Source organism: Tursiops truncatus, chromosome 2, assembly GCF_011762595.2.
Source record: "Tursiops truncatus isolate mTurTru1 chromosome 2, mTurTru1.mat.Y, whole genome shotgun sequence".
NCBI lineage: Eukaryota > Metazoa > Chordata > Mammalia > Artiodactyla > Delphinidae > Tursiops > Tursiops truncatus.
In genome coordinates this window covers 141,391,317-141,417,081 of record NC_047035.1, presented here as the reverse complement: position 1 = coordinate 141,417,081, position 25,765 = coordinate 141,391,317, and the positions used below count along the sequence as shown (strand labels likewise).

General features: G+C 40.7%; 1 protein-coding gene and 1 long non-coding RNA gene across 11 annotated transcripts in view; both read right to left on the bottom strand.

Moving 5' to 3' along the window:
• The window catches only part of SH3GL3 (SH3 domain containing GRB2 like 3, endophilin A3), a 285,461-nt gene that overhangs the window by 57,151 nt on the left and 202,545 nt on the right, over positions 1 to 25,765 (bottom strand). For 2 of the 10 annotated variants that reach the window (XM_073801450.1, XM_073801453.1), the window contains exon 1: positions 19,512 to 19,587. The exons of the other annotated variants lie outside the window; for them this stretch is intronic. The gene's annotated coding sequence lies outside the window, so the exon portion shown is untranslated. Of the gene's footprint in view, positions 1 to 19,511; positions 19,588 to 25,765 lie in introns of those variants that run through there. 10 annotated transcript variants of the gene reach the window in all.
• LOC141278071 (uncharacterized) lies at positions 19,645 to 21,743 on the bottom strand. The gene is made up of 3 exons (XR_012330304.1): positions 21,622 to 21,743; positions 21,025 to 21,093; positions 19,645 to 19,888 (listed from the first exon to the last, which is right to left on the bottom strand). It is a non-coding gene; the product is annotated as an uncharacterized lncRNA (long non-coding RNA).

Sequence of the window (25,765 nt, the reverse complement as noted above, 5' to 3'; positions counted from 1 at the left end):
TCGAGCCCTGGTCCGGGAGATCCCACATGCTGTGGAACAGCTAAGCTCGTGTGCCACAGCTACAGAGCCTGCGCTCTAGAGCCCGCAGCCACAACTACTGAGCCCGCAAGTCACAACTACTGAGCCCACACACCACAGCTACTGAAGCCCACGCGCCTAGAACCCAGGCTCCGCAACAAGAGAAGCCACCGCAACGAGAAGCCCACACACCGCAACGAAGAGAAGCCCCGGCTCGCTGCAACTAGAGAAGGCCCGCGTGCAGCAACGAAGACCCAACACAGCCAAAAATAAATAAATAAACTTATAAAATACAAGGGAGAAACAATAAGAATACAAAATAATAGTACAGAACACAAATTATTGTAAACATCTTAAGTGATAAGCATTTCAGTGATTTCATAGAAAGGATTCTGCGAACCTACAGTGTAAAAGGTAAGGGTGGGATCCATCCAGGACTTGTTTCCTAGAAAGCTTGGCATCTGAACTGGCTTTTTAAGGACAGGGGACATTTCAACGGGCAGGACTGAAGGAAGGCCTTCTGGTGTGAGGCAGCATGAAAAAAGACCCAGAGGCAGCAATTCGTAGGGCAGTTTCTCAACCTTGGCACTCTGATATTTATATCAGATAATTCTTTGCTGAGGAGACTGTCCTGTGCATTGTAGGATGTTTAACAGCATCCCTGGACTCTACCTACTAGAGACCGGCAGCACACACAACCCCATTGTGAAAACCAACAATGTCTCTGGACAGTTGAGAACTACTGATATAGGACCGAGTGTGCTCAAGAAACAGCAAGAAATTTGGTTTAACTGCAATGAATGGTACTCAAGGGAGAATGAAGGAAAATAAAAGCTGAAAGGTAGACAGAGGCCAGACCACACAGATTCTCAAATGCCAAGGTAAAGAATATGATTGAGAAGTCCCTAGAGTTTCTTCATCAAACAATGCAGTTGGAAAACCTTTTAGAAAACCAACTTTGGCTCCAGTGTGGGTTGGATTAGAAAACAAGGGGACTGGATGAGCAGTAGAAAATATGTTAAGTCACTTTCTTTAGAAAAGTACACATCTACAGGATTTGTTTACACCTCTAAAATACTTACATGAATATAAAACTCAGTAGTAAAGGGAGGTGGGTACCACCAATTAATGGTAAAAAAAAAAAAATTGTAGGTTGTTTTAAATGTTAAGTGTGGTTTTCTGCTACTACTTATACACTACCACTATCAGACACACAGTGTTACTGTTTAATAGGAAGAATATACATGCAGACAGTATTTAACTAAAATTTGAGAGGGAATTACTTAAAGAGAGATGAAAGATTACCAAAAAAAGGTATAACTCCCCATCTTCCCTGTTTCTATGTCTTTGCCATCCCTCCTAGACAGAGCTGGAGTCTATTTCCACCTTAATGAATCGAGCTGGGCATGTGACCTGTTTTGACCCATAAAAACAAGCCTAGGCTTTACAAGATCTTGTGTGCTTTCACTCATTCTCTTGAAACCCTGCTGCCACCATGTGAACAAGCCTGAGATAATTTGCTAGGTGGTGAGAGACAAGTGGCCCCAACACCTTCAGTCAGGACAACCAGTTAATTCCCCAAACCAGAGCTCTTTAGTTTGACCTCCAGCTGACTGCAGACACTGTGAAAGCCCAGCCGATACCAGCTTAATCTGCTGACCCATGGAAGCATGGGCCATTTACATGGTCATTGTTCTAGACCACTAAATGTTGGAGCACTTTGTTACTCAACAGAAACTGACAGACACACTAAGACAATAGTTTTTGTTTTCAGGCTCAGTATTGAAGTCAGAGAGGATTATTCTAATGCCTTGATACCAGGGGTAACCTTCAACAAGAACAATTGAGAATCCCATTGCCATACACCAAGCAGTGTTTGAAACAGATATCCATCAATTAAGTCCCCCAAATCTCTTTTTGTTCAGTAGTGAAATCATTTAAAATATTGGTTCTTAACTTTGGAGGTAATTTTCTGAAAATTACACAACCACACCTGAGGAAAAACCCTGCACGTTCTGTTGCATGGTAAATTGCAAAAATGGCCATAATGCTTTGCAGTTCCTCCCATCAAGATATGGATTTTATTTCTCCACCCATAACTTGCTTTGGTCAACTGAATAGAATGTAAACAACCCTGTGTGAATATTGACTTTGGACCTTATAGATACATTACAGCTATAAAGAGACTTGGTAGATACTTCTGCTCACTCTCTGAGGTCCACTGTGACCATCTCCATTGAATAAGCCTGAGCTTGCCTGCTAGAGAATGAAAGACCACTTGGAACAGAGATAGACATCCCAGCTGAGCCACCCCAGAGCACCAAAACCACAGCTCACCTGACCACTGACCACCAAGAGGTCAGTGAGCCTGAGCCCAGCTAAGATCAGCCAGACCAACAGACCCACCCAGTAAATCCCTGCTCAAATTGCTGACCTACAGAGTTGTGAACTAAATAAATGGGTTTTAAGTCACTATGTTTGGGGGCAGTTTGTTACACAGCAAAACTGACTGATACAATTACCTGCAATTTCAGAGGGCTACTGGAACCACAGAAGCCCATGCATATATCCTTGTTTTAAAATATCCCTTTGAAAATCCTTCTAGTATTGAGAGTTAGACCTGAAACCTACCCAGCCTGAATCAGTTCTCACTGGTTCAGGTTATACTTGTTCTATTTTTAGAAATCAGAGTGTCTAATAGAAGGAGTGTTCCCACTTTTAAGAACAGAAACTAATGAGATTAATATTTGTTTCTTATTTGGAAGGAGACACCAATATGGGATTTTTTTCAACAGGAGTCATGGTTAAGAGTCATGATCATTCCTCTGTTTTTCCTGAATTCCCCAGTGATGTTCAGCTGTTTTGAAAAGTAAGCATAAATAGACGCATGGGGCTTCCCTGGTGGCGCAGTGGTTGAGAGTCTGCCTGGCGATGCAGGGGACACGGGTTCGTGCCCCGGTCCGGGAAGATCCCACATGCCACAGAGCGGCTAGGCCCATGAGCCATGGCCACTGAGCCTGCGCGTCCGGAGCCTGTGCTCCACAACGGGAGAGGCCACAACAGTGAGAGGCCCGCGTACCACAAAAAAAAACAAAAAAAGACACATGGTATTAGCTCTTTAGACCACTTGATGATATTTAATTCTTCATCTTTCAAGAAGTATTGTTGAGCATCTACTATGTGATAGGGAGACATAAAGATAAGAAAGACAGGGGTGATCACTACAGGGCTCCTGATCTCATTCCAGAGTTACAGAAACTGCAGTCCTATTTCTTTTAAGTGTTGGAAACTATATATAAATACTGAAGCTTCTACTTCTGGTCAAAATGACTAGATAAATTCAACTATGATACATGACCTATGCCCTCAATACATAGCAATGAAAGATTAAGTATCAAAAGAGAAAACCAAAAAGATAAGCAATGCTTAAAAAGAGAATAAAGTTTTTGTAGGGACAAGAAAAGGAACAGAAACACAATATGGCAAGCAGGGTTGAAGCCTCAGTCTTGCTGAGCTTCTTGTCTGCCACAGGCTCTGGCAGCCAGCAGTCTGGTTCCTTTTGGGTAAAAAGGGATCTAAAGTGGTCCATGAGACAAGAACCTGGAATCAAGCTCTGCTCAAAGCCAGGGGATGGGCAGGAGAAGGAGGCTGGAAAAAATATCCAGATGCAAACCACTGTCCGAGGTTAGTATGTTTGGGAATCTGCAGGCTCATGGAGACTGGAGAGCAAAGAACCAATCAAGTTACCACCGCCACCCGCCACCAGCTCTGTGGCTAGATTGAGATATCCCCAATATCACCATAGAGCAGAAACCATCATTCAGCATCTGGGCCTTAGGAAGCGAGGTGGAAGAAATCACAACCACTACATAGAAGGGTGCACAGAGGGATTACAAGTGACAAAAAGACCCCCTCCCCAATTAAAAGTTAGCCTCTAAATCTAAATTCTAAGGCCCATGAATCAATATAACATCAAGTAAGACAGCCAACAAAATCACAGATCACAACATGAATTTACTCCTGGTGAAAATACTTTTATGAAACAATCTGACAAAGACTTTATATGTTTAGACATTACCAATATGATAAATGAAGGAATAACTCCTATTAATAAAGAGCAAGTAATTACACAAAAGGAGGGGATTCTTAAATAGCTCTAAAAAATTAGAAATCTTGGAAATAAAAAAATAGATAGTCATGAAAATGAAAAATTCAAGAGATGATATAAACTCCAGACTGGGCATAATCAGAGAGAGAACTGGTAAACTGGAAAATATTACTAAGGAAACTCATCAAAGAACAAAAAATTTTAAAGGACAAAGAAGTCTTACTTTTTTAATATGAAATGTCAATGAATATGGAGCATAAGTGAGAGGCTCCAAGATATACCTGATAAGCATTCCAGAAAAAAGGACATCATATGAGAGAATCCATATTTTGATTTAATAGCTCTTTTTTTCCTACAGTTAAAGGAAGATATGAGTCTACAGCTTGAAAGTGCACTCAAGTGCTAAGCAAGATAAATATTAACTCATACCTAGACACATCAAGATCTCAAGAATAAAAATTTCTAAAACTACCACAGGGGGAAAAACAACCAACCAAAGCAACAATAAAAATGACAGATTTCTCTTTGGCAAGAATAGACGCCAGGATACAATGGAGGTAAAGCTTCAAAGTGCTGAGAAGAAATAAGTGAAAATCTAGAATTTTATGTCTCCCTAAACTGTTGTTTAATAAAGAGAACAAAATAAAGATATATACAAACTATCACAGTCACTAATAAAAGTAATGCTAAAATACTTCATCAAGGAAATAAAAATTGAACCAAAATGGAAAGTATGGATCACAAGAAACAATGGTGAGAACAGGAACTGAAAAACTATGGTGGTAAATGTAACTATTGATTAAAAAACAAACAAGCAAAAGGTAAAATTAAATCCTTAAGCAATAATAACATAAGGAGTGGGAAGGGTGTCCAGTGGATATATATATATATTTTTTTGCAGTACGCGGGCCTCTCACTGTTGTGGCCTCTCCCGTTGCGGACCACAGGCTCCGGACGTGCAGGCTCAGCGGCCATGGCTCACGGGCCCAGCTGCTCCGCGGCACGTGGGATCCTCCCGGACCGGGGCACGAACCCGCGTCCCCTGCATCGGCAGGCGGACTCTCAACCACTGCGCCACCAGGGAAGCCCTCAGTGGATATTTTGAACAGGCTAAGGTTTGTCTGTGTTCAGGAGGAGGTGGCAAATGGGCATAAATGTAACACTGTTATAATAATGTATGAGAAGTATCTGCTTTATATAATTAATGGTAGCTACTAAAAGCACACAAAAATAATATACATATAATACTATGTGGGTTATAACATAGTATCCATACCAGCACATTTGGAAAATCAGTGTTTTCCAATCCAAAAGAAAACAAAGGCAAAGGATATGGAGGGGAACATAAAAGATGACCAGTGGAAACTACAAAATAAGACAGTAATCAGAAGTCCAAATAAATTAGTAATCATTACCTATGTAAATCAACTCAATTCAACCCATGAAAGGATAATTAATAGAGTAGATTTTTTAAATCCAGCTATATAAAGCTTTTCAGAGACACACCTAAAACACAACGCACAGAAAGAGTGAAAACAGATAAATTATACATACTAGGAAAATACCAATCAAACTAAACCCGGACAACAATAATATCAAACAAAAAAGACTTTAAGGCAAAGTATTAATAAGGATAGAGACTTAACCTAATAATAAAAGGAGCAATCCACCAAAATTCTGTTATAATATAATCCACCTAACAGCATAACTTCAGAAAAAAAAAAAAAAGTAAAGCAAAAACTGAAAGAAATAACTGAAACTAACAAATCCACAACCATTATGGGGATTTTAACACAACTCTATCAGAAAACTGACAGATTAAAAAAAAAAAAAAACTTGAAAGGGATATAGATGGTTTGAATGATCAAATTAATAACCCTAATCAAATATGCACGAATACATAAATCCCTCCGGTCAATAAACAGACAACGTATAGTCTTTGCAAGTACAGATAGAACATCAGAAACACTGACCATTTACTAGGTCACAAATCAGTCAGTACCACAAAGAACATATTTTTAACCATAATGCAATTAAATTAGAAATCTACAATATAAATAACTATGTAGGTATAAAATTTTAGAATTCAGTCCTAAATTACGATGAGTTTAAAAGGAAACCCTAAGAGGAATTAGCAAAATAATAATAATAACAATAAAAATACTATATGTCAAAACCTGTGAGATGCAGCGAAAGCAGTGTTTAGAAAGCACTGTATTACTGCATTTTTTTTAAAATTCATTTTTTTAAAAAACACCTCAGTGTTTCAAACTGACACATATCATTCAATCTAATTCAACAAATATCTGAAAGTCTACCAACTAGGTCAATATGCTAGAGATACAAAGATCAATCAATCTACATTCCAGCCACTTACAGGCCCCTTGAGAAGCAAAAGTAAATGCCCACAACACAATGAGATGCAGATAATAGAGATGCAGAATTTGCTGTTCAAACTCAGATGGAAGAAAGAAAATTAAATGGATGAAAAGATGCCAAGAAATTTCCAGAAATGAGCCTAGAAGAATATATGGAGTGCACCAAGGAGACTAGAGAAGAAGTGGCATTTCTGGCAGAGAGAATAGCATAGGCAAAGGCATACCTTATTAAAATATATATATATATATATATATATATATATATATATACATATGTATGGGCTTCCCTGGTGGCGTAGTCGTTATGAATCCTTCTGCCAATGCAGGGGACACGGGTTTGAGCCCTGGTCTGGGAAGATCCACATGCCGCGGAGCAACTAAGCCCATGCGCCACACTACTGAGCCGGCGCTCTAGAGCCCGTGAGCCACAAGTACTGAGCCCATGTGCCACAACTACTGAAGCCCGCGCGCCTAGAGCCCGGGCTCTGCAATGAGAAGACACTGCAATGAGAAGCCTGCACACCGCAAGGAAGAGTAGCCCCCGCTCGCTGCAACTAGAGAAAGCCCGCACACAGCAACGAAGACCCAAAGCAGCCAAAAATAAATTAATTAATTTTAAAATATATATATATATGAAGGTACTTAGGAAACAGCATAACAATACAATAAAGATAATGAAAATGGAAATCTGACCCCAAATGAAAATGAACATATAAGCATATGGGCAGAGGTCAGATTATGAGGCTGAATTTAATCCTGTGGGCAATGGATTTTTAAGCAGGTGAGTGATATGACTGGGTCTGCATTTCAGGAATATTACTTGAATGGTCCATGGGAGAATACACTGCAGGGGAACCAGAAGGTGGACAAGGAGATCCACTGGGAGATAAGAAGGGACACACAGAAGATGAAGAGGTAGACTGGGGAATAGTGTCCAAATTTCACTCTAAAACTCTCCTATCTTCTTCAATTTTAAACACAAGTTGCCCTCACCTATTCAGCTTCTCCGTGCCCAAACACTGCCTCTGACCTGGGCTGACTAGATGGAACTTGCGAATCTAAAATACACATAACTAAGGGAATGTGTCTCGTGTGGTCTTCCCCTGGTGAGAAAGAGGATTATGCTGCAAATTAGACCTATCCCAGGATTGCGTGTTGCTATAATCAGAGATAAATCTTCATTCACCAATAACAGGAAAATAAAAACCATTTTCAAAGACTACAATCAAGCAGTAATGTAAAAGAAATTTATTTGGGGGACATGAAGCTTTTGCATTTGGCTTTTCATCTAGATGTGCTGGGGTTTTAGTGGTAAATGTTAACACAGCCTTGGCCTTATTCTTGTGCAAAAATCTGTTTTCAAAGAAACCTTGGCTTCTCTACCTTCTACCCTTTTATGAAGCAAGAAAGTAAACAGCAAGAAAGCCAGAACCTAGGAGAAAACGTAAAAAAGCAAATTTTATACCTCAGGATTTTAGAATGTGCTCTAGAACAGTATGTGTTCCACAAAACACTAGCGGCACAGGATATGAATAAAGGTCAGACAAAAGAACAGCTCTTTCACCATATAAGTTTGGAAACATGGGGATAAACAAAATTAAGCAGATTTCTTTACTAAAACACTTTTCCGAGACTTTAAAATGTAAATGGGCATTGCAGATTTCCAAGGGGGTGCATATAAGATAGAGCATTTCCCACCCTTATGTGGTCATGAGAGATGTCTCATACAAGGAAAAATCTCAGTGGAGATTTTGAGAAGTCCTGAAACAAAAATTTCACCTTCTCTACTAGCTCCTTTTTTTTTTCTTCTTTCAACCACTTAGTAGCTCTGCTCTGCTCTTATCAGCTTGGAAAATATGGCAATACTCAAGTATAAATATAAATAATTAAGGAGACTTGTAAGTTGTTAACATTAGGAGATGAGCACAAGGTATTTGTGAGCTCTCTGTACTAGTTTTGCAACTTTTCTGTAAGTTTAAAATTATGTCAAAATATAAAATTTTTTTAAATCTCTGAAGGCTTCAGAGAGCAACCAAGGCAATCAGGATCTGAGGGGCCAAAATCATGAAGAAGGGAAATGCACCGAGAAGAGCCACGCATTTTTGGGGAAATTCCTGCCTTGCAACACACGATGTAAAAAATCTGAACAGAAAGCGTTCGCCTAGAACCTGCAGCAGTCTCACTGGGCTGGGGAGAGGAAAATTGAAGTGTGCTGCAACCTAGGAAACCAGGATAGAAGAGGCCAAAATTCCAGGAAAATAAGGAAACATAAAGAAGTAAACCCGACAGGTTCTGTGCAATTTCCTCTCAAGGCTTTTGTTTTTTTTTTTTTTTTTTTTTTACGGTGTGCGGGCCTCTCACTGTTGTGGCCTCTCCCGCTGCAGAGCACAGGTTCCGGACGTGCAAGCTCAGTGGCCATGGCTCACCGGCCCAGCCGCTCCGCGGCATGTGGGATCTTCCCAGACCGGGGCACGAACCCGTGTCCCCTGCATCGGCAGGCGGACCCTCAACCACTGCGCCACCAGGGAAGCCCTCCTCTCAAGGCTTTTGATAATTCTTAAGCTGTATATGCACAAAGCAAGATGCTAAGCTACCAGTACTAAGAGGCCGCTAGAAGGCTAAAGATCTAAGCGGAGGTTTCTGCATTATCACAGTGATCAAGAGACAAAATTAGAGTTCCGGATGCCCAATAACGAGGAACCTCAGTAAATGGGTTTTTGGTTCAAACCCTGAAGGCCTAAGGCCCAGGACTAACTGCAAGGTAGAAAGAGACATGCCCTCACAAAGCCTGATCTGTAAACTTGAATCATTACAATCCCTGTTTGCATCAAGATTCTTGACCTTTACCCTCATTATGTGCCAGAATAAAATTTCTCTCTGGAGGAAATCTTCACATATAGTATCTGCCATTAGAATACAAAATCACCTAGCATGCCAGAAGACCGAACCAAACAACTGAAAATCAAGGAAAAGAAAATCCAATAGGCAATCCCAATACTGACATCAAAACGATCTTTAAGATAGCTATGATTAATAAACCCACAGCTAACATCATACTGAGTTGTCAAAAATGGAAAGCTATCCCTCTAAATTAGGACCAAGACAAGGATGCCCACTCTCCCCACTCTCATTCAACTTGGTATTGAAGGCCTAACCAGAGCAATTAGGCAAAGAAAAGAAATAAAAGGCATCCATATTGGAAAGGAAGAAGTAAAACTGTCACACTTTGTGGATGGCACAATTTTATATATAGAAAACCCTAAAGATTTCACATAAAAACTATTAGAAATAATAAACACACACAGTAAAGTTGCAGGGTATATTATCAACATAAAAAAGACTGTTGCGTTTCTATATGCTAACCAGAAGCCAACAGAAAAAGAAATTAAGAAAACAATCCCAGGGGACCTTCAAGATGGCAGAGGAGTAAGCCGTGGAGATCACCTTCCTCCCCACAAATACATCAGAAATACATCTACCTGTGGAACAACTCCTACAGAACACCTACTGAATGCCGGCAGAAGACCTCAGACTTCCCAAAAGGCAAGAAAATCCCCATATACTTTGGTAGGGCAAAAGAGAAAAGAAAAAACAGAGACAAAAGAATAGGGATGGGACCTGTACCTCTGGGAGGGAGCTGCGAAGGAGGAAAAGTTTCCACACACTAGGAAGCCCCTTCATTGGCAGAGATGGTGGGTGGGTGAGGGGGGAGCTTTGGAGCCACGGAGGAGAGCTCAGCAACAGGGGTGCAGAGGGCAAAGCGGATAGATTCCCGCAGAGAGGATCAGTTCCAGCCAGCACTCACCAGCCTGAGAAGCTTGTCTGCTCACCTGCTGGGGCGGGTGGGGGCTGGGAGCTGAGGGTCTGGCTTTGGAGGTCAGACCTCAGGGAGAGGACTGGGGTGGGCTGCGTGGAGACAGCCTGAGGGAGCTAGTGCCCCACAGCGAGCGGGAGGGAGTCCGGGAAAAAGTCTGGACCTGCCGAAGAGGCAAGAGACCATTGTTTTGGGGTGCATGAGGAGAGAGGATTCCTTCCCCGTCTGCCCACAGAAGGCAGAGCACTGCCTAAACGAGCTCCAGAGACGGGCATGAGCCGTGGCTATCAGCTTGGACCCAAGAGATGGGCATGAAACGCTAACACTGCTGCTGCAGCCTCCAAGAATCCTGTGTGCAAGCACGGGTCACTATCCACACTCCCCACCGGAAGCCTGTGCAGCCCGCCATCGCCAGGGTCCTGTGATCCAGGGACAACTTCCCCGGGAGAACACACGGGGTGCCTCAGGCTGGTGCAACGTCACAGCGGCCTCTACCACCACAGGCTCACCGCACATTCCAATTATGACTACCGTACCCGTCCCTCCCCACAGCCTGAGTGAGCCAGAGCCCCCTAATCAGCCGCTGCTTTAAACCCCTCCAGTCTGGGCAGGAACAGATGCCTGAGGGAGACCTACACACAGAGGTGGGGCCAAAACCAAAGCTGAACCCCGGGAGCTGTGTGAACAAAGAAGAGAAAGAGAAATCTCTCCCAGCAGCCTCAGGAGCAGCAGATTAAATCCCCACAATCAACAGCCTCAGGAGCAGTGGGTTAAATCTCTGCAATCAACCTGACGTACCCTGCATCTGTGGAATACCTGAAGAGACAATGAACAGTCCCAAAACTGAGGCAGTGACCTTTGGGAGCAATTGTAGACTTGGGGTTTGCTGTCTGTGACTGATCTGTTTCTGATATTTATGTTTATCTTAGTTTATCTTAGTTTAGTTTTTAGCGCTTGTTATAATTGGTGGATTTGTTTACTGGTTTGGTTGCTCTCTTTTTTATTTATTTATTTTTTTACATGAATTTTTTTCTTTCTTTTTCTCTCCCTTTTCTTCTCAGCTGTGTGGCTGAAAGGGTCTTGGTGCTCCGGCCTGGTGTCAGGCCTGAGCCTCTGAGGTGGGAGAGCTGAGTTCAGGACACTGGACCACCGGAGACCTCCCAGCCTCACGTAATATCAATAGGCTAGAGCTCTTCCAGATATCTCTGTCTCAACACTAAGACCCAGCTCCACCCAACGGCCAGCAGGCTCCAGTGCTGGATGCCCCATGCCAAACAACTAGTAAGACAGGAACACAGCCTCACCCGTTAGCAAAGAGGCTGTCTAAAATCATACTAAGTTCACAGACGCCCCAAATCACACCACCAGACGCAACCCTGCCCACCAGAAAGACAAGATCCAGCCCCACCCACCAGAACACAGGCACCAGTCCCCTCCACCAGGAAGCCTACACAAACCACTGAACCAACCTCACTCACTGGGGGCAGACACCAAAAACAATGGGAACTCTGAACCTGCAGCCTAAGCAAAATGAGAAGACAGAGAAATTCACAGCAGATGAAGGAGCAAGGTAAAAAGCCACCAGACTAAACAAATGAGGAAATAGGCAGTCTACCTGAAAAATAATTCAGAGTAATGATAGTAAAGATGATCCAAAATCTTGGAAATAGAATGGAGAAAACAGAAGAAACATTTTAAAAGGAACTTACAGAACTATAGAGCAAACAAACAATGATGAACAATCCAATAAATGAAATTAAAAATTCTCTAGAAGAAATCAGTAGCAGAATAACTGAGGCACAAGAACAGGTAAGTGACCTGGAAGATAAAATAGTGGAAATAACTACCGCAGAGCAGAGTAAAGAAAAAAGAATGAAAAGAACTGAGGACAATCTCAGAGACCTATGGGACAACATTAAACACACCAACATTTGAATTATAGGGGTCCCAGAAGAAGAAGAGAAAAAGAAAGGGTCTGAGAAAATATTTGAAGAGACTACAATTGAAAAGTTCCCTAACATGGGAAAGGAAATAGTCAATCAAGTCCAGGAAGCACAGAGAGTCCCGTACAGGATAAATCCAAGGAGAAATACATCAAGACACATATTACTCAAACTGTCAAAAATTAAATACAAAGAAAAAATATTAAAAGCAGCAAGGGAAAAGCAACAAATAACATACAAGGGAATCCCCATAACGTTAACAGCTGATTTTTCAGCAGAAACTCTGCAAGCCAGAAGGGAGTGGCAGGACATATCTGAAGTGATGAAAGGGAAAAAGGTACAACCAAGATTACTCTACCAGCAAGGATCTCATTCAGATTTGACAGAGAAATTAAAACCTTAACAGACAAGCAAAAGTTAAGAGAATTCAGCACCACCAAACCAGCTTTACAACAAATGCTAAAGGAACTTCTCTAGGCAGGAAACACAAGAGAAGGAAAAGACCTACAGTAACAAACCCAAACAATTAAGAAAATGGGAATACGAACATACATATCGATAATTACCTTAAATGTAAATGGATTAAATGCTCCAACCAAAAGACACAGGCTTGCTGAATGGATACAAAAATAAGAGTCATATATATGCTGCCTACAAGAGACCCATGTCAAATCTAGGGCCACATACAGACTGAAAGTGAGGGAAAGGAAACAGGTATTCCATGCAAATGGAAATCAAAAGAAAGCTGGAGTAGCAATTCTTATATCAGACAAAACAGAATTTAAAATAAAAACTATTACAAGAGACAAAGAAGGACACTACATAATGATCAAGGGATCAATCCAAGAAGAAGATATAACAATTGTAAATATTTATACACCCAACATAGGAGCACCTCAATACATAAGGCAAATGCTAACAGCCATAAAAGGGGAAATTGAGAGTAACACAATAATAGTAGAGGTCTTTAACACCCCAGTTTCCCAAAAGGACAGATCATCCAAAATGAAAATAAATAAGGAAACACAAGCTTTAGATGACACATTAAACAAGATGGATTTAACTGATATTTATAAGACATTCCATCCAAAATCAACAGAATACACTTTCTTCTCAAGTGCTCATGGAACATTCTCCAGGAGAGATCATATCTTGGGTCACAAATCAAGCCTTGGTAAATTTTAGAAAATTGAAATAGTATCAAGTATCTTTTCCAACCACAACGTTATGAGATTAGATATCAATTACAGGGAAAAAACTGTAAAAATTACAAACACATGGAGGTTAAACAATACGCTACTGGGCTTCCCTGGTGGCGCAGTGGTTGAAAGTCCGCCTGCCAATGCAGGGGACATGGGTTCGTGCCCCGGTCCGGGAAGATCCCACATGCCGCGGAGTGGCTAGGCCCGTGAGCCGTGGCCGCTGAGCCTGCACATCCGGAGCCTGTGCTCCGCAATGGGAGAGGCCACAACAGTGAGAGGCCCGCGTACCACAAAAAAACAAACAAACAAACAAAAACAACAATACGCTACTAAATAACCAAGAGATCACTGAAGAAATCAAAGAGGAAATCAAAACATACCTAGGAACAAATGACAATGAAAACACAATGACCCAAAACCTATGGGATACAGCAAAAGTAGTTCTGAGGAAAGTTTATAGCAATACAGTCCTACCTCAAGAAACAAGAAACATCTCAAAGAAACAACCTAACCTTACATCTAAAGCAATTAGAGAAAGAAGAACAAAAAAAAAAAAACCCCAAGTTAGCAGAAGGAAAGAAATCATAAAGATCAGATCAGAAATAAATGAAAAAGAAATGAAGGAAACGATTGCAAAGATCAATAAAACTAAAAGCTGGTTCTTTGAGAAGATAAACAAAATTGATAAACCATTAGCCAGACTCATCAAGAAAAAAAAGTAGAAGACTCAAATCAACAGAATTAGAAATGAAAAAGGAGATGTTACAACTGACACTGCAAAAATGCAAAGGATCATGAGAGATTACTACAATCAAGTATATGCCATTAAAATGGACAACCTGGAAGAAATGGACAAATTCTTTGAAAAGCACAACCTTCCAAGACTGAACCAGGAAGAAATAGAAAATATAAACAGACCGATCACAAGCACTGAAATTGAGACTGTGATTAAAAATCTTCCAACAAACAAAAGCCCAGGACCAGATGGCTTCACAGGTGAATTCTATCAAACATTTAGAGAAGAGCTAACACCTATCCTTCTCCAACTCTTCCAAAATACAGCAGAGGGAGGAACACTCCCAAACTCATTCTACGAGGCCACCATCACCCTGATACCAAAACCAGACAAAGATGTCACAAAGAAAGAAAACTAGAGGTCAATATCACTAATGAACATAGATGCAAAAATCCTCAATAAAATACTAGCAAAAAGAATCCAACAGCACATTAAAAGGATCATACACCATGATCAAGTGGGGTTTATCCCGGGAATGCAAGGATTCTTCAATATACACAGATCAATCAGTGTGATACAGCATATTAACAAATTGGAGGATAAAACCCAAATGATCATCTCAATAGGTGCAGAAAAAGCTTTTGACAGAACTCAACACTGTTGTATGATAAAAAACTCTCCAGAAAGTAGGCATAGAAGGAACCTACCTCAACATAACAAAGGCCATATATGACAAACCCACAGCAAACATAATTCTCAATGGTGAAAAACTGAAACCATTTCCTCTAAGATCAGGAACAAGACAAGGTTGCCCACTCTCACCATTATTATTCAACACAGTTTTGGAAGTTGTAGCTACAGCAATAAGAGAAGAAAAAGGAATAAAAGGAATCCAAATCAGAAAAGAAGAAGTAAAACTGTCAGTCTGAAGATAACATAATACTATACACAGAGAATCCTAAAGATGCCACCAGAAAAATACTAGAGCTAATCAATGAATTTGGTAAAGTAGCAGGATCGAAAATTAATGCACAGAAATCTCTTGCATTCTTATACACTAACGATGAAAAATCTGAAAGCGAAATTAAGGAAACACTTCCATTTACCATTGAAACAAGAAGAATAAAATACCTAGGGATAAACCTACCTAAGGAGACAAAAGACCTGTATGCAGAAAACAATGACACTGATGAAAGAAATTAAAGACAATACAAACAGATGGAGAGCTATACCATTTCCTTGGATTGGAAGAATCAACATTGTGAAAATGACTATACTACCCAAAACAATCTACAGATTCAATGCAATCCCTATCAAACTACCAATGGCATTCTTCACAGAACTAAAACAAAAAATTTCACAATTTGTATGGAAACACAGAAGACCCCGAATAGCCAAAGTCATCTTGAGAAAGAAAAACAGAGCTGGAGGAATCAGACTCCCTGACTTCAGACTATACTACAAAGCTACAGTAATGAAGACAGTATGGTACTGGCACAAAAGCAGAAATATAGATCAATAAGATAGAATAAGATAGAATAAGAATAAGATAGAAAGCCCAGAGATAAGCCCACACACATATGGCCACCTTATCTTTGATAAAGGAAGAAAGAATATACAATAGAGAAAGACAACCCTTCAATAAGTGGTGCTGGGAAAACTGGACAGCTACATGTAAAAGAATGAAAGTAGAGCACTTCCTAACACCATACACAAAAATAAACTCTAAATGGATTAAAGACCTAAATGTAAGGCCAGACACTTTAAAACTCTTAAAGGAAAACATAGGCAGAACACTCTATGACATAAATCACAGCAAGATCCTTTTTGACCCACCTCCTAGAGAAATGGAAATTAAAAAAATAAACAAATGGGACCTAATGAAACATAAAAGCTTTTGCACAGCAAAGGAAACCATAAACAAGATGAAAAGACAACCCTCAGAATGGGAGAAAATATCTGCAAACGAAGCAACTGACAAAGGATTAATCTCCAAAATATACAAGCAGCTCATGCAGCTCAATATCAACAAAACAAACAACATAATCCCAAAATGGATAGAAGACCTAAATAGACGTTTCTCTAAAGAAGATATACAGATTGCCAAAAAACACATGAAAGGATGCTCAACATCACTAATCATTAGAGAAATGCAAATCAAAACTACAATGAGGTATCACCTCACACTGGTCAGAATGGCCATAATCAAAAAATCTACAAACTATAAAATCTGGAGAAGGTGTGGAGAAAAGGGAGCCCTCTTGCACTGTTGGTGGGAATGTAAATTGATACAGCCACTATGGAGAACAGTATGGAGGTTCCTTAAAAAACCAAAAATAGAACTACCATATGACCCAACAATCCCACTACTGGGCATATACCCTGAGAAAACCATAATTCAAAGAGTCATGTACCACAATGTTCATTGCAGCTCTATTTACACTAGCCAGGACACGGAAGCAACCTAAGTGTCCATCAACAGATGAATGGATAAAGAAGATGTGGCACATATATACAGTGGAATATTACTCAGCCATAAAAAGAAACGAAATTGAGTTATTTGTAGTGAGGTGGATGGACCTAGAGTCTGTCATACAGAGTGAATTAAGTCAGAAAGAGAAAAACAAATACCATATGCTAACACATATATATGGAATCTAAAAAAAAAAAAAAAGAAGAAAGAAAAAAATGGTTCTGATGAACCTGGGGCAGGACAGATATTAAGGCGCAGACATAGAGAATGGACCTGAGGACACGGGGAAGAGGGGGAAAGGGTAAGCTGGGACAAAGTGAGAGAGTAGCATTGACATATATACACTACCAAATGTAAAATAGATAGCCAGTGGGAAGCAGCTGCATAGCACAGGGAGATCAGCTCAGTGCTTTTTGACCACCTAGAGGGGTGGGATAGGGAGGGTGAGAGGGAGATGCAAGAGGGAGGGTATATGGGGATATATGCATACATATAGCTGATTCACTTTGTTATACAGCAGAAACTAACACAACATTGTAAAGCAATTATACTCCAGTAAAGATGTTAAAAAAAATACACAGAAAACAATCCCATTTACAATCGCAACAACAACAAAAAAAATACCTAGGAATAAATTTAACCAAGGAGGTGAAAGATATGTACACTGAAAACTAAGACTTGAAGAAAGAAACTGAAGAAGACACAAATAAATGGAATGATATTCTGTACTCATGGATTGGAAGAATTAACATTGTTAAAATGTCCATATTGCCTAAAGCAATCTACAGATTCAATGCAATCCCTATAAAAAATCCCAAGGACATTTTTCACAGAAGTAGAATGAAAATTTCTAAAATTTATATGAAATCACAAAAGACCCCAAATAGCCAAAGCAATATTGAGGAAAAAGAACAAAACTGGAGGTATCACATGCCCTGATTTTAAACTATATTACAAAGCCACAGTAATCAAAACAGCATGGTACTGGCAGAAAAAGAGATACATAGATCAGTGGAACAGAATTGAGAGCCCAGAAATAAAGCCACGCATACATAGACAACTAATATGAGACAAAGGAGCAAAGAGTATACAGTGGAGAAAAGATAATCATTTCAATAAATGGTGTTGGGAAAACTGGACAGACACAAGAAAAAGAAATTAAACCACTATCTCACACCATACACAAAAATGAACTCAAAATGGATTAAGGACTTTAATGTAAGACCTGAAACCATGAAACTCCTAGAAGAAAACATAGACAATACACTCTTTGACACTGGCCTTAGCAATATATTTCTAGATATGACTCCTAAGGCAAGGGAAGCAAAAGCAAAAATAAACAAATGGCACTACATTAAACTAAAAAGTTTCTGCACAGCCAAGGAAACCATCAAGAAAATGCTTGACTTAAATAATCTAATTTACTTTTGTAGAAAATTGCAGCAAACATGACAGAATAAAGACTGTTTTCAAGTAAACATGGAACATTTACCAAAACGGACCATATGCTGAATCATAAAGCACGTCTCCAATAATTTCAAAGTCTAAAACCATTCAGAATATGTTCTCTGACCACAGTGATATTAATATGGAAATCAATATCTGAAAATTTTCCAAATATTTGGAAATTAAGCAACACATCTAAATAACCCAAATCAAAGATGAAATCATCATGGGTGTTAGAAAATATTTTTAAATAAATAATACCAAATATACAGATATATCTAAGTTTGTGCAATGTAACTACAGGTGTTCTCAGAGGAGAACAGCTCTGTAAGTCATCAGTTCTCAAACTCTTTGATTTCAGAATTCCCTTATATTTTTAAAAATAATTTAGGACCCCTACCACATGCCATACATCAAAAACAATCCCTCACTGATCTTAAAATAAACGTCAAAGGTAAAGCTAAAGATTCTATGCATGAACATAACCTTGGGATAAGAGATATCTCAACCAGTTCCCCAAATACTAACTATATATAAAGAAAAAGATTGATATGTCAAAATTCATCAAAAATAAGAGAAGACCGAGAGAGTGGAACATCAAGCCACAGAGTAGAAGATATTTTCAATATATTTATCTGACAAAAAAACACATTCAGATATTTAAAAGAATTCCTACATTAAAAGAAAAGCAACACACTCAATATTTTTTAGAATAGGCAAAAGCCTTGTGGAGGCAACTTCACAAAAAGGGGATATCCAAATAGATAAAAAGCAGTGGAAATACTTTCACCTCATGCTCATCACAGAAATACAAATTAAACCTCAGTGAGATGCCACTACATCTCTACCAGAATGGCTAAAATTATTTTAAAACAACAATACAAATGCTTCCAGCGATTAATGGAGCAACTGGAACACTCATACACTGTTGGTGGGAGTATACATTGGTACAACTACTTTGGAAAACAGTTTGGCAGAATCTACTAAAACTGAATATATAAAGAGCCATACCCTAAGACTCAGTGATTCCGTTCCTAGGTAAACACCCAGCAGAAATTCTTCATATGCACACCAAAATTCATGTACGAGCAGCATTATTCGTAATAACCCAAAACTGGTAACAACTCGAAGGTCTATTAGGAGTAGACTGAAAACTACATCATGGCTATTTCTATAATGTGATACTGTATGGCAATTAAAAAAGATACACCTGCCACATGCAACAACATGGGTACATTTCAGATATAACATTGAGTGAAAGAAGCTCATGCTGTGTGATTCTAATTATATAAAGTTCAAATATAAAAGTAAACATACTGTATTATTCCATTCACATAAAACTTAAAAACAGGCAAAACTAACCCATGATGATAGAAGTAAATGTAGTGGTTACCTTTAATTATGGGTTACCAGAGAGACTTCCAGGGAGCTGGTCATGTCCTATATTGGGAACTGGTTTTGTGGATGTGTTCACGCTGTTAAAATACATCAAGCTATGTATGTATGATCTGTCAGTTCCCTGTATATATATTTTATTTCAATAAGAAAATGTTTAATTCACCCTCCCATGAGCCCTGCATTTAGTGTTGTCAATATTTGCATATATCATATTATCATGATTTATTTACCTAAAAGGAAGCTTAACAAACAATGCTGGTCCACTTCTTCCTCCTTTGTCTGAATAGTAGAAATAAAGTTCATGTCTGATTATCCATGTCTTGAAGTCTCTGTTCAGTAGAATTGTGACTAAACCATACAAAATTAAATAATCTATATTCAAAAGAACAAAAAGCCTGGGGGTTATTATATGGTGACTGTGTTCCCTGTACCCTAAATGTTACTTCAAGTTTAATCATTACCGCAGCAGGATGAAGAAATTAATTAATGTCAAGAAGAGAAAGTAGACAGATAAATACATATAGAAAATACTGCAGACATTGAATCAAGATGGTGGCTTGAATACACACATCGTTCTCTCCACTGTACCAAATACCTTTAAATAAACCTGAATATATATATATGTGTGTGTGTGTGTGTGTGTGTATATATATATCAAGACAGAGAGAGAAAGAGAGAGAGGCGTATGACACATCCATAACAGTGCTGAAAAACAAAAAGGGTGCCAGCAGCAGATCAGAAATGGTGAGAAATTCCTAGAAGACAGAAAGCAGATGGGATCAGAGAACTGAAGAAATAGACCCAATATAGACAAGGTAGAAAACTGCTCCCAAGATAAAAATTAATACAGAGAAATTCCAAATCTAAATGAAGTGAACATAGAAAAAACAGAGTGAGCCCCCAGGGACTCATCAGGAGACTTGATAAAATAACTATACAGAAAGTAACAAGGATCAGTGGAAACCCTCCAGCCCCATCCCTGTTCCCACATCTATTTCCTAGGGCAGGTTCTGCAGTTACTCTATTTTAGTTCAAACCCCTGCCCTACTGCTGATTAGAGAAGTAACTGGGCAAATCACTGAAGCTCTCTGTGCCTCCAGTTCCTTATCTGCAAAATGTAGAGGTATAAGGGCTATTAGATGTACATGGGTTATAACCCATATATTAGGGTTAATATATGGAAAGCATTTAGAACAGCATCTGACACTGTTAAGCCCCATTAAATATTAACCATTATCAACTGACCAACAAGCAGCTAGGGTGTGTGTCCTGCACCCACACTCTAAAGAGAGTGAACTACTCTAATCAGATGGGCCCCAGAGTGGGTGTGAAAATCTCAGAGAAGCCAGAGAACCTTCCAGACATCCCAACAACCTCCCTGTCTTGTCCCCCATGGCCACTCACCCTATTGTAAAACCCACCAGTCCCCACACCCACCCATACACCCACTCCTTTCAGTGTTTCCCTAAGACTCTTAGGGAAACAAAAAACCTAAGCAAGCCACCTACCTACTGAGCCAGGCCTAGTCCTTCATCCTCGTTGTCTGACAACCAGGAATCACAGAAATTTGAGGAAAACTAGGAGCATGAGAGCAAACATCAAAGATGAAACTTTAAAATGATCCAAAGAAAACAGAGAGAATCAAGGTACAGAGGGGAACTTCTAGAAGTTCTCATTAATGCTCACAGATACACTTGAGAAGATACTGCATGCATAAAACAAGAAAAAGGAGCCGTCAGAGGGGGAAAAAGCTTAATAAAAAAGTGTGAGGGCTTCCCTGGTGGCGCAGTGGCCTGCCGATGCAGGGGACACGGGTTCGTTCCCCCGTCCGGGAAGATCTCACATGCCACGGAGCAAGCCATGGCCGCTGAGCCTGTGCGCCCGGAGCCTGTGCTCCGCAGTGGGAGAGGCCACAGCAGTGAGAGGCCCACGTACCGAAAAAAAAAAAAAAAAAAAAGTGTGAGCATTTCATGGACACAACTGAAATACGAATTGCTTATTGAGAAGACAGAGTTGAGGAAATGTCCTAGAATCTACAGACAAAAAAAAAAAATTGAGAAGTAGAAAGAGGTGTGACCCAACCCTCTCTTGGCCCAGACACCCACCTTCTGGATGCCCCACCACTGCATCAGGAAGGCCTGCTGTCCTCAGGCCCAGTTTGGCCTTGGGCTTCCTGCAGGAGCTGATTCTGAATTGTGGACCCACTCTGGGAAAAGGGGTTACAAGTAGAGTAAATATTCCCAGTCTGCACAGAGGCGGACCCCTCTCAGCTCTCATGCCTGGAAACTGGAGGTTATTACTGACGGTGGGGACTAGTTGAATCTCTTCTACTTACTTTTTTGCACACCCTAGCTTTTTCTGAAAAAAGGATACCTGTGGTGTGGCCAAGGTAGCCTCCTGCAGTTTGCACTATATCGGGCAGAACTTCCTCCAAGTTGGTGGCATGTGGGTGAAGACTTCTCTAATTTTCAGCCCTAATGCTGGCTTCCATCCATTTTTATATTCCTCTGGCCGTTTTCAATTAGGGTTGATAGATGAGGTTAACATTTTTCCCCATAAACTTCTTTACGTTTCTTTAAAAGTTTGCCAACATGTACTCAAGTCAATAATTATTAGTTGCAGGCTTCTATGAACCTGACCTTTCAAAAAATTTGATTCTAACTGGTATTATCTGTTTGATCCTTTCATAGCAAAATGTAAAATTTTCTTTGTAGAAGACCCTGCATGGTTAAGGCAGAGTCTTTCAGGGAACGCAATTAATCATGAAAGTCACACTCCTTCTGGGAAACTTTGTTCCCAGAACCCACTCGTGCATGCAGGCCAGACAGGACAGCGTGGGAACCCAAGGTTTCACTGGGATTTGGGAGGAGTTACTCTTTCCCTTTCTTCCATTGTGGGATTTGTTCTGTTGGGTACCCTTTTCATTGAGGTAGGTAGGCAAAGATCTGCTAAGTGTCAAATAGCTCAAGGCAAGTTACAAAAGATCAGATGAGAAAATGATAAAATGAGCTTGAAATTATAAGACCCAATTTAGCAAAGAAAATGTATTTCATTCTCCTTAAGCCATCCTAGGAAAATTTCACCACCTTCAAAAGGAGGTAGGGGGGCTTCCCTGGTGGCACAGTGGTTGAGAGTCTGCCTGCTGATGCAGGGGACGTGGGTTTGTGCCCTGGTCCGGGAAGATCCCACATGCCCCGGAGCGGCTGGGCCCGTGAGCCATGGCCGCTGAGCCTGCACGTCCGGAGCCTGTGCTCCTCAACGGGAGAGGCCACAACAATGAGAGGCCGACGTACTGCAAAAAAAAAAAAAAAAAAAACGGAGGTAGGAAGTTGACACTGAGAATGTTTTATTCCTAATGCTCACCAATAAATACCAGTCTAAAGAGAGTTCTAACACAGATGATATACCTGAGTTTTTTAAATGAATAAGCAGGGACCCCTTGTTTTAAATAAAAAATTGTAGAACCAAGGCTTGACCTGTGATAGTTTTTTCTTTTCTATAGATGGTACTTTATAAAATTGAAAAAAAATGAAAAATACAAAATGTAAAATATTACCAAATCTTACTAAAATTTTGACTTAATTATAAACATTGAGAAGCAATGGCTCCCCCTATTCCCTGTCACTTTACAAAAGTGACAATAGGTTATACGTATATATCTGCAACCACCCCCAGAGAAGAGACCTTTGCATTCTGACCTCTAGGCACCAAGCTAAATATAGTATTTGGGTGTTAATCTATTCCCTCCTCAGTACTTTGGAGACATTGCAAATTCATTGTTTAATGCTGCTAAGGAAAGTCTGAGAGATGAATTTTTGGTAACTTTTTTCGGACTCATTTATTTTTAGGAGTCTTCATCTTAGAAAAAAATTTACTATCTACTTTATAAAGTCAAGTGTTTTTTCCTCATTCGTTTTTCTTGGTCTACATGGAGCCCCTGTAAGTTGGACAATCAGGTCAACAGGTCTGTGAATTTTTTTGAAATATATAGACAGAAGCAAAGGACCAGAGTCTTTTGGTTTAAGTTAATAGGAGGAAGAGAGAGAGAAGAAGAGAGATACTGCTGCTCTGAGAAGTAACTGCACCCCCAAACTCAGGGCAGATCAAAGGTCAGAAAACCCAGGGACCAGAAGTAGGGCCCTAGGTATGAAGGGGACCCTCCTCAAGAGGACCCTAAAAAGGAAGTTTAGTGCCACCAGAAATTTTTAAAGTACATTCATTGCACCAATCAAGCAAATGTTAACCAGAGAGGCCCGGGAGGAAATGAAGCACCTGTGAAGAAGTCCGCTCTGAATACCTACCAGGACCCAAGAAGAGTCACCTGCACAGTCACCAAACAAGTAGAAGCTTCCCTGCCCTGCTTTCCCCTCCTCCCACCCCACACTCCAAACCCCAGGGGCCAGCTTCTCTAGGGCAGGCAACTCAATGAGAGAAAAATGCAAGCACAAACTGTCCTGGATGGCATGGCCTGCCTGAGTCCTGCCCCAGCTGGGGAAGGGAGAAGATTAACTCCAGTCATCACTCGAGTCGTGATAATCACATGGACCTGGAAAATCCAATGGCTGGATTGAGGCTGTGTTACATGATTTAAGGCAGTAGTCTTCAAACTTGGGGATTTGTGGAGACTGTGCGTGGACAGTTTTAAGGGATTCATTTTCCAGATTCTCAACCTCTGTATGTACTCCTTCCCACCACCAATTTGCCTGAGAAGGCTCCCGGATCTGTAACCCGCCTTCTGTCACTTTACAAAAGAAAAGCACAGCCCACATCTCCCATTTCACTGGGTATTGGCCAGGGTGAGAAAATCTCTGATGAATCTTCAACCTCGCTCACTCCCTGGAATCAACACTGACATGTGCTCAAGGCTTTCACCTTCCAAAATGTAACCTTCCCTTCTTTCCCCACATTCCCCTCTGGCGACCTACTCTAGTCCGTACTTCTCAGGACCGCCTCGTTAAGGAGCCATACACACAGACTGTCTCCACTTTCTCACTTTCCTTCACTTCTCAAGCCATGTTGGGCCAGCACTGTTAGCTGCCTACTCAATACAATCTCTGAGTCTTGCTAATAGTACCCAGATTTTGCTCAGATGGCAATGTGCCCAGTCCAGGCGAGATCACTCTTCCAGAAGTGGTAGTCCCATCCCTTGTTCTCCTAGTATTCCTCACAACTACTGTAGTCATGTGACTCATTATGGCCAATGAGACCCAAGTAGAAGTCGGCTGTGGGATTTCTGGGAAGGGTCCCTCTGAAATGACTGTGATGTATAAGGCTGCACATCCAACTTGAGACTGTAAAGAAAAGGCTTCAAGAACTGCAGAGATACATTAAGCTGTTGAACACACACTGACAGCCTCCTACCTCTGGACTTTGGGTTATATGAGTAAAATAAGCCCAGATCTGTACACAGCTACAGTTACTTGCAGCCAGACTCATTCCTAATTGATGTACCTTATAATTGATACACCTTCACTGGCTCCATTCAAACTGCTCTCACCAATGACCTTTTAATTTCTGAACCCTCAAAATAAATCTTAGCTCTTCACTTACACGGGCTCTCTGGGCATGTTGACTCTATTGACCAACCTCTTTCTCAAAGTACCTCTTTTCTTGGCCTGTGGGACCTAAGTTTCTTCCCCTTCCTCCCTGGACACTCCTTAATTACCTTTGTAATTTCTTTCTCTCATCCCACACACAGTCCTCCCCTCCCCACCCCCAATTCATCAGCCACCAAGTCCTATACATCCCAAATATCTCTTGATTTCATTTCCTTCTCTCCATTTCCATTAACACAGCCTCAGTTCAGGCCACCATCATCTCACCCCTGAACTACTCTAAGTGCCTCCCAGATGGGCTCCTCTAATCCCCCCTCCACACTGCTGCCAGGGAGGTATCCAAAATGTCAAATGAATAATGTCATTCCCCACACCGATTCAGCAGCTCCCTGTTGCCTTTAAAATAAAACACATACTTGGGGCTTCCCTGGTGGCACAGTGGCGAAGAATCCACCTGCCAATGTGGTGGATTCGAGCCCACGGGTTCGAGCCCTGGTCCGGGAAAATCCCACATGCCGCGGAGCAACTAAGCCCGTGCACCACAACTACTGAGCCTGTGCTCTAGAGGCCACAAGCCACAACTACTGAGCCCATGTGCCACAACTACTGAAGCCCATGCACTTAAAGCCCGTGCTCCGCAACAAGAGAAGCCATCGCAATGAGAAGCCCGTGCACCACAACGAAGAGTAGCCCC